Below are 14,238 nucleotides of genomic sequence, written 5' to 3' on the forward strand. Positions count from 1 at the left end.
AAGCGTTATCTGTGATGTCTGCATAGCATTCATCTGCTTTTATACAGGACCGGGAAAAATGCCTTTATTGAGAGTTTTTAGACACACAACTTAGATAAAATGAAACTTTAGTGTAAAACAAAAATTCATAATAAAACTTACTTTGTTAAGTAATACAGCTCAAAAACATACAATTTGACTTTTGAGCCAAAAGCTAATCAATAGTGGACTAGGCGGCGGACGGTAGCTATGCACGGCATTTTAAATAAACCCATAATCCTTAAGAACTGCCTTGAAATGTGAAGCAACCTAGTTCCCTCCAGACACACCACTTATGGACTTTAATCTGTCATGTCTGTGAGAGAAAATAAAATCGTCACACCCACAGGAAATATATGTCCTCGGGCAAAAAGGTTCAAGGGTCAGCTTGTCACGAAAAAATGTTTGAGCTTGCAGAAGATTAAGCCCGCAGTGCTTTGGAGGTCTGTTCTAAAGGAGATTGCAATAACCTTTTGTATGAAGATCCAAAATCTCTATACACACAATAATCAATACAAAAGACTTTGCGAAAGGTTTGAATCTTACTGTCACACATACATCACCTTGTACGGTGTGTTAGTATCAAAATGACAGTTTTGGGAAGTTAGGAAAACACATTCAATACTGAAAGTTTAGCAGTGAGAGGGTTCGGCGGCTGAATCAGTGATCTGACTTTGTTTGAACCATGCTGACACTTTCGGTGAGAAGGGGGAGATCGCTGTCTACTTGAACTGGTAATAATTGTGTGTTTGAGTGAAAAATAAAAAATCAAGCCTCAGTTGCACAATAACACACTGCAGCTCTGTCTACTAAAGGAAGAATTTAGGGTCAAAATAATAATGTAATGGCCATGCTTGCAAGTGTGAAAACTGTGCTGTGAAAACTGTATACATATTTATGCTTGCCAGCAGAGATGGGCAAATCGATCCAAATATCGATAGTATCAATGCCAACGCTGGGTTTGGTATAAAATTGATAATAGCGTGATAAGATCAATACTTTGTATCTTCTATGTTCAGTAGTTTTTGGAGGCGAAATCAAAAAAACATGCACAATGAAAAATTTAGGTTAAAAGTATCCATACTGGTATCAGTGTCGGTATCTGCAATACTGGCCCTGTATTTACTTGGTATCGGATAGATACCAACATTTGCAGTCCCACGCTTACCACATGATGAATCCTGATGAGTTTCATGATCCTCTGTCTTTTCCTGTAGTGCCAAATCAGATACTGAAGTAATACATCTGTCCTTAAAATCCAGGGATGATCCTGCAAAGTAGCCCTCTCCTGATTAGTGCTTGTCAATGTAGCATTAACCCCAACTCCTACCCTGACCCTCCAATTAAAGCTTGATTATAAAGGGGACCTGCAGCTCATTGTTCAGTCTCTCCTGGCTTTTCAGGTTTCATCTTAATTGCAGACAGCAGGGGTGGAAAATGGATTTCATGTGTTCAGCCTAAATGTGAGCGGCTCCTTATTTTATTATGGTCTGATCCTGGTGTCGGTGGACCAGATTTCTTTCTCTTGGTGACTGTTTGGTTGTCCAGTGCCTACTGGTTATGAGTAGGGTCACAGCATCAAGGTTGTAGTTTGGGATTACAGTAGGGTGGACCTCAGATAACATGTTTTCTCCTTTTTATAGATCTCCCCTGCTGCTGGCTTCTTTAGGTCTTTTCTTTAATTCTACCTTTTTTGTTTTGTTTTTTTTTTCTTTTTAGTAAGGAGAGGAAACTCTTGTTGGGAGCCTGGGGACATTTGTCGAGGTCCCCTTCCCACACTTGTGCCCCAGTGCCTGTACTTAATTGCATGAGTATAATGGACACTACTTTAGTTTGCAGTGACAGTTGCAGTCAGACAGTCAGTTGGGTTGACTATTTTACCACTGTGATTGTGCATGTCTTCTGTTAGAAATATATATATATTATATTGCAGTAATATTTTTACTAGATTATACTGTTTTTGCCTGTTTAACCTTTCTTGCGTTGCAGTCTTGTTTTTGACTTACTGATTTATTACTGCCTTATTGAAATTAACTTGCCACACCTGCGCCTTGTCAGTAAATAATTTGTGTGCTCTACAATTAAGGTTAATTAGTGTAATATTTCCTGGGGTGTAATTTCCTAGGTGTCCTATACAGTGTTTAATAACTTTATTAGGCCACGGCCAAATGCAAGGTAATTATTAAAATAATTATCTCTACCGAGGAGGATATGTTTGTAGTAGCATGTGCGTGTGTGTCATTCTGCCTGTAAGCACAAAAGCTGAAAAAGTGTTGAATGAATTCAGATTAAACTTTGTAGCAGTGTAGAGTCGGGTCATGTTTACAGTCTGTTAAAATTTGGTATACATCTACTGAGTTCAACCGAATGATTTATTCAAATTTACAAAAAGTCTTATAACTTAGAAACTGTGATTCTTACAAGTGTTGTGTGTGTTATCAACATGTAGAAAGTACCGTAAATATCATGACACATTTGACCTTTGACCTTCAAAGTCAAAAGATTGATCTGAAGGTCAAAGTGATAATAATGTTATATTGAGCTATTTACAATTATCTTACTGCCATTGCTTGTATTGACAACATAAAGGCATATAGGAAATGGTTTATGGGGACGCTAAGTACCATGTTACTTTTGACCTCTGACCTCTACTCTACAAGGTCAAATAATGCCAGCCTTTCATAAAATTTAGTTTATCTTTAAAGCTCTGTGTCATGGTCCTGGGTCATGCGACCCAGTGTTTCTAAGTTCCATGTTATTTTGTTATTTCATCTGTATTCTAGTTTCTTTTCAGTTATCTAGTTAAATTCGGTCATGCCTAGTTTACGGTTTTAGTTCATGGGTTATCAGGTTCCCCTTGTGTCATCATCCCTGAGTTAAATTTCCCCTTGTTGTTGCGTGTGTCTTATTCTGTCATATTTCAGGTCTGCATGGTTGATGTTCTCAAGTTCGTGTCATGTGTGCTTCTCGCCATGTTTTCCTGAAAGTGATTTAAAAATAAGAAAAAAAAACATAATAAGAAAAATCAAACTGAATACATCATTTCCTAAACACACATGAACACTTTTCCACAATTTCTGTGAACATGATTTTGTTTCTTGGTTTCCATGCCGTTGTGTTCAGGTTTACGTTTTTCTGTGCATCATGTGTTCGTTCTAGTCGGCTGTTTCCTCATGTGTCTCCAATTCCCCTGATCACCTCATGTGTCTATTTAAGTCGTCCGTCTTCCTGTGTTTAGCGTTGCGTCGTCTGTGTTACTTCACTCCATGTTTTTCATAGTCTTCATCGTCATAGTCCTCAGAGTTATAATAGTTATCTCACGATGTTAGTTATCTCAATAGTTGAGATAGTCGCAGATCGTGACACTGTGCATAAAATTCTAATGCCTTTAGTTTGAAAACTTCTTAAAGTATATTCAAAAACAAGAAAGAAACAAAATGAATATATGCAAAATACAATACTATTCCCTTTACAGTAAATGTCACCCAAAGAGCGAGCTGTCTCGGCGAAGGTTTACGTTCTCTGACTGAGAATGGTTAATCCACCAATATGTGTAAGGTCTTTCATCAAAATATCTTTTTATTAAAATATTTTAAATATATAATTTTTGTTGTTATCCATGAATTTTCAAATTTACAATTTTATTTTAAAAAGCAGAAAAAATAGTAAAGCACATTCTTATTTTTTGAGTAAGATATTAAATTACAGCTATTTACTTGCAGTCCTTAACATTTTATTTTAGTGATTGAAGTTTATGCTTGATCAAATTCCGACTTCTCGGAGAAGTCGAATTTGATTATAAAAACGGATTATATAAATGTTTTTTAAGTTTTCTTTTTTGTTATATTTGTGCTTCCTTGTTTTTTGCTCTAATACATTTCTTAAGCATTGTATACTTTACTTACTTTAATACAAGGAAAAGTAAAAAGATTTAGTGAGCCTATGCTGCATGAGAAATGCAGGCATATTTCTAGTTCTATATCTAATTTATCACAACATAATTGTCACTGTGTGGAAAAATCATGTTGATGAGATAAAAGAGAGGCCGTTGAAGCAAATGCACTGTCAGGAGGTGCACTCCAGCCGGTCGTTGAGAATCGCTGATCTGACACCAAATCCACACACACAATGATTACGCATAGGGGCACAAAGCAGCACATGAAAGCAGCCCATAAGCCATGATAAATATAAACACGCCGCACATGTCCTGATGCATCATTTTGCAGGAATAGTGACAGAAGATAAAGTCAGGCATACACACCGGGGCAGAGCTACCACATACATTAAGAATGACAGATGAGTAAAATTGGTGTCATTTCTAAGTCTTGCGTTGCTACCCTCACAGAGAACAGAGCCCCTCTTGATACACACACCAGTATTAATGATCACAGTCATATAGAACAAATATAGTAGACATTTCAACCCAACCAGCTTTTTATTTTTTCTTTCTTTGGAGGAGTTCATATCTTTATCCAGGAGGAGCTCAAGGGAACACAGTTATATGAGGGGCCGTACAAGCCAAAATTCATTCCTTCACTCTCACATACATACATTCTTCTGTCAGACACGTATTGTCACTCTCACATACATATATTCTTCTTTCACATACATATACTTTCACTCTCACATAGTTTTTTTTTTCTTCAGACATGTATGCATTCTCTTCTTACATACATACAGTGGGGCAAAAAAGTATTTAGTCAGCCACCGATTGTGCAAGTTCCCCCACTTAAAATGATGACAGAGGTCAGTAATTTGCACCAGAGGTACACTTCAACTGTGAGAGACAGAATGTGAAAAAAAAATCCATGAATTCACATGGTAGGATTTGTAAAGAATTTATTCGTAAATCAGGGTGGAAAATAAGTATTTGGTCACCTCAAACAAGGAAAATCCCTGGCTCTCACAGACCTGTAACGTCTTCTGTAAGAAGCTTTTCTGTCCCCCACTCGTTACCTGTATGAATGGCACCTGTTTGACCTCATCATCTGTATAAAAGACACCTGTCCACAGCCTCAACCAGTCAGACTCCAAACTCCGCCATGGCCAAGACCAAAGAGCTTTCGAAGGACACCAGGAAAAGAATTGTAGACCTGCACCAGACTTGGAAGAGTGAATCTACAATAGGCAAGCAGCTTGGTGTGAAAAAATCAACTGTGGGAGCAATCATCAGAAAATGGAAGACATACAAGACCACTGATAATCTCCCTCGATCTGGGGCTCCACGCAAGATCTCATCCCGTGGGGTCAAAATGATCATGAGAACGGTGAGCAAAGATCCCAGAACCACATGGGGGGACCTGGTGAATGACCTGCAGAGAGCTGGGACCAAAGTAACAAAGGTCACCATCAGTAACACACTACAACGGCAGGGAATCAAATCCCGCAGTGCCAGACGTGTTCCGCTGCTGAAGCCAGTGCATGTCCAGGCCCGTCTGAAGTTTGCCAGAGAGCACATGGATGATACAGCAGAGGATTGGGAGAATGTCATGTGGTCAGATGAAACCAAAGTAGAACTTTTTGGTATAAACTCAACTCGTCGTGTTTGGAGGAAGAAGAATACTGAGTTGCATCCCAAGAACACCATACCTACTGTGAAGCATGGGGGTGGAAACATCATGCTATGGGGCTGTTTTTCTGCCAAGGGGACAGGACGACTGATCCGTGTTAAGGACAGAATGAATGGGGCCAAGTATCGTGAGATTTTGAGCCAAAACCTCCTTCCATCAGTGAGAACTTTGAAGATGAAACGAGGCTGGGTCTTCCAACATGACAATGATCCAAAACACACCGCCCGGGCAACAAAGGAGTGGCTCCGTAAGAAGCATTTGAAAGTCCTGGAGTGGCCTAGCCAGTCTCCAGACCTCAACCCCATAGAAAATCTGTGGCGGGAGTTGAAAGTCCGTGTTGCTCGGCGACAGGCCCAAAACATCACTGCTCTTGAGAAGATCTGCATGGAGGAATGGGCCAAAATACCAGCTACTGTGTGTGCAAACCTGGTAAAGACCTATAGTAAACGTTTGACCTCTGTTATTGCCAACAAAGGTTATGTTACAAAGTATTGAGTTGTATTTTTGTTATTGACCAAATACTTATTTTCCACCCTGATTTACGAATAAATTCTTTACAAATCCTACCATGTGAATTCATGGATTTTTTTTTCACATTCTGTCTCTCACAGTTGAAGTGTACCTCTGGTGCAAATTACTGACCTCTGTCATCATTTTAAGTGGAGGAACTTGCACAATCGGTGGCTGACTAAATACTTTTTTGCCCCACTGTATATTATTTGTTAGATTAAATGCATATTGAATGCATGTAAATGAGAGCAAAATGTAGGAATGCATAAATGAAAATGCATGTATGTTAGAGTGAAAATTTGTACATATGTACATTAAAATACATGTATAAGAGAGCACAATATTGCAATGTGTGTGTTAAATATGTGTAAACGTGAGAATAACAATATCTAAATATAAAAATTAAAATAAAACTATGTGAGAGTGAAAGTATATGTATGTGAAAGAAGAATATATGTATGTGAGAGTGACAATATGTGCGTCTGACAGAAGAATATATGTATGTGAGAGTGAAAATATATGTGTGTGGGAGTGAAAGTATATGTGTGTGAAAGAAGAATGTATGTGCGTGAGATTGAAAGAATATGTGTGTGAAAGAAGAATGTATGTGTGTGAGAGTGAAAGAATATGTGTGTGAAAGAAGAATGTATGTGTGTGAGAGTGAAAGAATGAATTTTGGCTTGTACGGCCCCTCATACAGTTAGAATGGCTCATTAACATCATACAACATACACATTCCCACAAATGTATACTCGCTTGTTTACAAAAACATGTGCATACGCTCCAGCATATTTGCACATCTGTATGGCTAACGCACACGCACTTATGTCTAACACACACTCGCATGCATCAAACCTCCTCGGTGTGCCCTCCTCAAACACACATTCAAACAGACTGTGGAATGTAGGAACTACATGGCGCCCAGTTTTGTTTTCTTTCGACAGTGTGCACTTCCCCTTAGGCACATCCAAAGAAAATATTTGTGTCTGAAACACTCTGAAAGTTCAGGGAATAATTCATTTCTGGGCTTCTTGATGAAAAAAGATTTCTAAATTTTTTTTTATTTATCTTCGGCCTGTTTATTTATAAGAGAGAGCAAACAAATGCGTGATTGCATTCATGACCAAAAAAAAAATGCGAGTTTGGTGTGTGCGTTTGTGTAATTTTCTGCGTGCGTGCTTTTAATACCTTCCTGCTCTTGTTTTTATGTTCTTTGCACACAGTGGTATTCGGTCCTGGCCGCTGGCTGAGTAAAAAACAAAAAAAGGGAGGATTGTACAAACAGAAGGAGGGTGTGTGAATATGATGTGTGCGCTTGTTTGTTTGCAGGGAAAAAATCTTAAAAATCAGGAAATGACAGACATGTAAGCACCGTGAATGAACCCTCTTTAGCTTGTGTCAACAAGAGAACCAACAATAACTAAGGGTGTTTAATGTCTCTTCTGCACATGTAAATATTTATATGCTTTTATTTTCATGCATTTCTCATATTTGTTTCTCATAGTTTACAGATATAAGAATGTTTATTGGAAGTTTCTTCCTGTTAAAAGGGAGTTTTTGCTTCCCATTGTCGCCAAGTGCTTGCTCATAGGAAGTTAACTGATTGTTGGGGTTTTCTTTAAAGTATTATAGGGTCTTTACCTTACAATATAAAGCTCCTTGAAGCAACTGTTGTTGTGATTTAGCGCTATATAAATAAGACTGGATTGAATTCAATGACTCAGTCTCAGTAGAGTAAAAATAAGACAGCAACCTCCTTGAAAGTAAGAAAAATCTGTGGTTTTGGTGTAGTTAAATTTTTTTCACATCTGGGGATCAGTTGCAAGTAGATGTGATGACCAATTGGTCTCCCAGAGATTAAGCAGGCAACCAACCACTTTGAAGGGTCACCTGGTCTGAAGCAGCCTACCTTCAAATAGTCACAGTCTGACTCAGACTGACTGCAGTCACTCTCGGACAGATTGGCAAAGGGTTGCAAATGACTGCCATCTAATTAATAAACACAGACAGACTTTTTGCAAAGTGTTGGCAATTTAAGGCAGTCCTCACCAATGAGCGTAATTCATCTGTGGATTCAACTCAACTGGTTGCCTACTGGTTGTATTCTTGCATAAAACCAAGGTTGCTGAGTGAAAATGTCAGGGTTCCTGGGTCATTGACCCAGTGCTTTCAGTTTTGTTCATGTTCAGTTTATTTTGCCACTTCCATGTTCTCACTTCCTGCTTTTCCTGTGTCAGCTCGTCTCGTGTCATTAGCCAGATTATGTTCAGCTGTGTACTCACTTGTCTCTCATTATCATCCTCATCAGTCTGTGTATTTAAGTCTTCTGTTTCTACTCGTTCACTGTCGTGTCATTGATGTTATGTTGTCATTTCCGCCTGCGTTCAGTCAGGCAGCCATTCATTCAGTCAGTCCTTCATTCATTCATTCATTCATTCATTCAGTCAGTCGTCCAGCCAGCCAGCCATTTCCTACCTCTGTTCTGTTTGTTCACTCCATCGACAATAAACACCAACCTTCACCTACCTACCTGTGAGTCCAGCGTTTGGGTCCTCCTTCTCTCATCCACGACACAAATCCTGACAGAAAATGTCACTTTGATGTGAAATCACTATCGTGCAGCAGCTATCTCACTGTTTGTGGAGGCAGAGTCAATTCTAGACTGGAGTTAATGCAAATTTCTGTTTAATGTGAATTTATATGTACGTAGAATTTCCTTTGTACGTCAACATATTTGCAACAGAAGGCAGCAAATTTGCAATTTTTAACCATTCAATTGCTGTAATTTGTGTATTATCACAAGTATATTGCATGGAATTGCCAACTTGACCCCATTCAATCACAGAATTACTTTTCTGTTTCGTGCCATCTTGACATGTCAAAAATGCTTTGAAAATCACAGCTGACTGCAAGCGCTGGCAGACCTGCTTCCTCTCTTCGAAGTCACAGTTTCAAAAGCACCATTGTTTTTCTTATTGTGATCGTAGCATAACCTAGATAATATATTCTATGCAGATATGCATGCTGATGTTGGTTCTGAATATAAAATACTGTAAAATGAAAGTATTTGGATGACTTTTAAGAATACTGTCTAAATATTTATTGACCGGCCGACTTCCCGGCAACATCTTATGATTCATTGAGAATCTTGGTAACATGTGACCAGCATTCAAATTTCAAATCTTACATCTCTAAAGTCACCCAGGCTTGTATTTTCCTAATAAACTGCAACTATAACTACACTCTTTTCGCTCCATCTACAAATTCCCTTTTCATGTTTCTCCAGTGCAGGGCAACTATAATGTTAACAAAACTAAGTCCGTGCTCACACATTATCATTCTTGCTTCCCTTCAGAAGGGTCCAGTGATATTTAGAATTCATTTAAAAAATGTACAGCAGATGTGCTAAGACCTTATTCCAGCAATGGATCACCAGTGAACTGATCAGGGCATTTTAACTACTCCATGGTGCTATATCAAAATCCAGTCTTTTGACGTTGTAGCACCAAAAAATGTGGATCAAACTGCCTTCTTCTATGGTTCATTTTAAATGTCTGCACCAAAAAGTTTGGGCTAGTATTAAAATTGTTGCTTGTACGCAAGTATGCCTGCACATATGTAACATATGTATATTGCTAAACACATTTATTAGACCACATGTTACAAAAACAAGAAAACACAACTCTGTATAGATAAATAGAATTATTTTAATACATTGGTTCCACAGTAAAACAAAAACCAAAAAAAATGCACCCCTGCTTTTTGTATGAATATATCTCAGGGATTCAATGTGTAGTTTAACATCTTTATCCTGACAGATCGGGGAGTTTCACTGGCCTGGCCCACTTAAAGTCAAAGTGGGCTGCATGTGGCCCACAATGTAAAATGAGTTTGACATCCCTGCTCTAGTCCAATCATCTTTCTGCCTGCCTTCCTTAAGTTAATCACTCTGCGTACTTTAAATCTCACTGCTCATCTGTCATTTTCCGTTGCAGACGCCTTCATGGAACGCACCTCCTCCCCCTCTTTATCTTCACCGCCGCCAGAGCCTAGACTCTGGGGGGGGTCCTGCCCTAAATCCTATCACCACTGGGATTCCGTTCTGCTGCGACGGGCCATCGGAGTCTAATTGCCAAGTAGCTAAATTGAATTCTGTATATCAATAAATCACGTTCAGTTCCTTCTAATGACCTCTCCTTATTGAAATAACATTTATTCCAATCAAGACATTTAGCATTAAGCTCACGTCTCCTCATTACTGGATCTAACTAGCAGGCCGGCTAGCAGAGCCTTTAACTTCATCATTACGTCAAGGCTTCCACTAGTGGTATTCTTGGGCTAACTAAACAATAACTACTTGCACACACAAAAAAATAAGGTTTAAGTATCTAAAAGCAACATTGTGTACAAAACAATTAAGACAATTGGAAACAATTTCATGCTTTTAACGCTTTTTAAAATTATGCATTTAAGAGAGTTCATGCTTTTTAAGGACCTGTAGCCACCCTGTAAAATACGTGACTCTCACTTCATTATCACAAAATAAATCTCATCTATACATGATAGCTTAGACACATTAATATAGTGCGTTTGTACAAGAGAAATAGAGAGACTCGATGTGTGCATGGACACTGAAGCGGGACATAATCCACAAGTCAAAGCCTCTGGAAACAGCATGGAAATATCCATCTAAACAGCAACATTATGCAAAGGCAACAATAAACTGGTTCTCATGATAAACAGACTGTCATATCTCTATACCCAAGCCAGAGGGCAACACACTCAGTGACATCCATCTTCTTTAAGTAACACTGCTCGTAATGGCACTGTGCATGGCGGGAGCAGAACACACACACAAGTTAACACTGCCAAACACACAGTATTAATATGCTCACTTGCACCCTCTCTCTCAGCCTGACACACATATATAGACTCTCCCAGTATTTAATACAACTGGGTAATGCCAGGGGCGAGGCAGAACTCATAATCACGAGTGTGTTTAACAGCAGTGTGACAGGCGGATGCTGCTTCACTGTAAGTAAAGCACATGTAAATAAGCGGGCTGAATTATTCAAGACGGGAGACTGGCTCGCTCGTGCTGGCTCACCCTCACACACTCAGATCCAGACATGCTGGGATAATCTCAGGAAAAAATGCCTTTGCTTGTCAAGGTGCAAACAGTCCAAGACGGAGCCAAGCAGGAGTGCTTATCATGCAGCGGGCGTAGTGAACTCACGTGATGTGCCTGCAGATTCAGGACTTTGGTGAAGTTGTGCAGATGCACATGTGGCTTCCACAAGGCTCAGGGGAGATGTCGGGGACATGCACGGGATGACAGAAGCGTTTTGTGCTGCATATGACCAGATGGGGATGAAAGAAGAAAATAAAAATAAATAAATAAACATATTTCTTGCAACTTTATTTTACAGCAGACTTTTCCTGCTTTTTCCCAACTTGATATTCTTGGACTGTACTGGAGTAGCTTTGCTTTTATATACTGGGTTTCGTTGGCTCCCTTTAAGCCAACTTCGCTATGATTGGCTGCTTTTCATAAACAGATGGTTTGAACAGCAGTTGGGTGGGGCTTATGAGCTCATAGCAAGAGCTGCGTGCCTGAGATGACCATATTAGGGATTTCCATACTCACTGACATCCTAGAGATCCAAGAAAAAGTATTTGGAGCAGTCTGAAGACAAGGATTACTTGCACATACCCTGACAACATTAATAATAATATTATTATGACATTCAAGTTTGTCTTATATAAGAAAATGAGCAGTAGGACCACTTTAATTAAAAATTTCAGGCTTTAACATTTGATTAACATGGACAATGTGACACTAACACATGTACAGCATCTCTCAGGAACATGCGTCCAAGTGCACATCTATCTGTGATTTTTTCCCCCCCCATATTTCACGTCTTGATCATAATTTACTCTTCAGGTAAAGGTCAATGTCTCTCTACAGTTTATTTCAGTGATAGACGTGGCACAGTCACTCTTTTTGCCGGCAGTTGTGTCTGCAGCCCTTTCCATATGATGGCTTTCTTGCAGCTTTCCCAAAGTAGCATTTGCTGCCATTCTTTGTCTTATTTAAACGTTTTCGTTAGATGTTTTATCGACCAAATAATCAGCAGTTCAAATTCCTGCTATTTCATTATTTGCTGAGTGAAGCTGATAAGTCGAAATGTTTGCTTTGTTTTGTTTATAATGTCTGCTTTATGTTTCTAAAGCCCAAACTGGCATCATTAAATGCCATTATAGATAATAGAAAACATCTAAAAAAAAAAATGCTTACAAGCTGTAAAGGAAGGCGTATAATTACATGCACAAGGCAAGAAGGTGAAAGGCTCCTGTAAAAGCGCTGCCAATAACAAGAGGAATGCCTGGACACAGACTTTAAACCACAAATCTATTTACACAGACAACTTTCAGATGTGAGCCAGATTTTCCTCAGGCAAACAAAGGCATTTGTGGTTTGGAGTCTGTTAGCAGTGGTGTCCCTTTATTGAGATAGCTCACACAGCAAATAACTACACTCTAATAAGGGACAATATCGTTAAGGGTTTGTGACTAACACATAGCTTTATTAGGAATCAATCGTTTAATCATTCTACTCATGCTAGATCAATTATAACACATTAGTGCAGTTGCCCTCTGAAGGTTTAAAATGGACTATGTAACCTCTGGATAAACACGTGGAGAGAATATGTATCAAAACCAATCTGTTAATATCTCTTTGGGGTTCCTGCAGCTTAAGGCGTGTTAGATTTTTAAGCCTTTTTAATATTTTTTTTTTTCTAAGAAAAACTGAAGGGAAAAAAACAAGATTAGTTAATGTAAGAGTTGCTTGGGTTTTGTGGTTTGGCTGAGGCTGTTTGTGAACATTGAAGCGACACATCCAAGATAGCTGATCTGAGATCTTCTGGGCTTAAACAAAGTTGCTGATTCCCAATGTGGCGAGTTTTGCACACTTGTTGCACAAAATCCACAGTGCTTCATATACATTGCCTGTTTTCAACCAAGCCACAAAACCCTGCCATACTGATTGCATCTGCAGTTCCCTGTGACATTGCTGACAAGCAGCCAGTGCACCTGACCTGAGCTTCCCTGCAGTAAAACAAGCTATAATTGTTGCTGGCTGTGCTTCTGATCTGCCTAACTTAAATCTGAGAGGCATTCGGTTTTGATGTATTTAGTTTATGTGTTACCAATTAACTAAATGTGAGAAAAAAAGAGAGTCATAAAAGTCATACTGCCCATGTTTCAACATTTTCAAGGGATTTGAACGATCAGTGTAAGACGTGTTAATACCAATCACGGTCTGTTTTGTACATTTTTTTTTCATTAATCTGAGGGAACCCTGTTATCGATAACGGTAAAACCCAAGAATATTTAACGATTAAAGCTTTTGTGTGTGTAGGGGGGGGTAGCTTTAAAGTAGCTAAAAAAGAAACAAAATGAAAGAATATTTATATAAGTGGTTCTCCATAATCAAATCATGGAGAACCACGAGGCCAATTACAGCCTGACTCAACGCGTAACTCAACATCAACCGAAACCTCTCTAAGTGAAAGCATACCCTCATACCTTACTTGCTTATTACCCACAGCCAACAAACTGCTGTTTTCACAACCCCAGTCTGCTGATGAGGCCGATCTTCCTGATTAAGCCTCATTTAGGAGACATGTCAGGGCGGGTAGTTTGGTGAGATTAGAGGCACATTCATTTCGCTGTGTCACATTACCACAATAAACATCTGCAATAACAAATGTGTGAGAACCTGCGAGCTAAACCACAGGGAGGGCAAAGAAAACACACCGTCAGCTGTGATGAAGCAGCACCTGGCTGTTAAAACATGCCTCTTTCTTCCACTCGCACACGTGATCAGTTAAAACATGTTCGACATTAATCGCCCCGAGGAATCGCGTAAATATGCCTGACAAGTTGGAAGGCTGTCTCGAAGAAAAGCGAGCAGGAGGACTCTTTACTGACCACCAGCGGGAGCAACGCGAGAAGCAACGTGAAGCGCCGGGGGAAGGTTGATCTCATGGTTGTCGGGCATTCGGTGCTTTCTAGTAAATGAGCTAGGGGAGCTTTGCTCAACAGAAACTTGTACCCAATGCTGCTTTTCTGGCTG

The sequence above is a fragment of the Neolamprologus brichardi genome, chromosome 19, assembly GCF_056152115.1.
Source record: "Neolamprologus brichardi isolate AB-2024 chromosome 19, ASM5615211v1, whole genome shotgun sequence".
In the NCBI taxonomy this organism is placed as follows: domain Eukaryota; kingdom Metazoa; phylum Chordata; class Actinopteri; order Cichliformes; family Cichlidae; genus Neolamprologus; species Neolamprologus brichardi.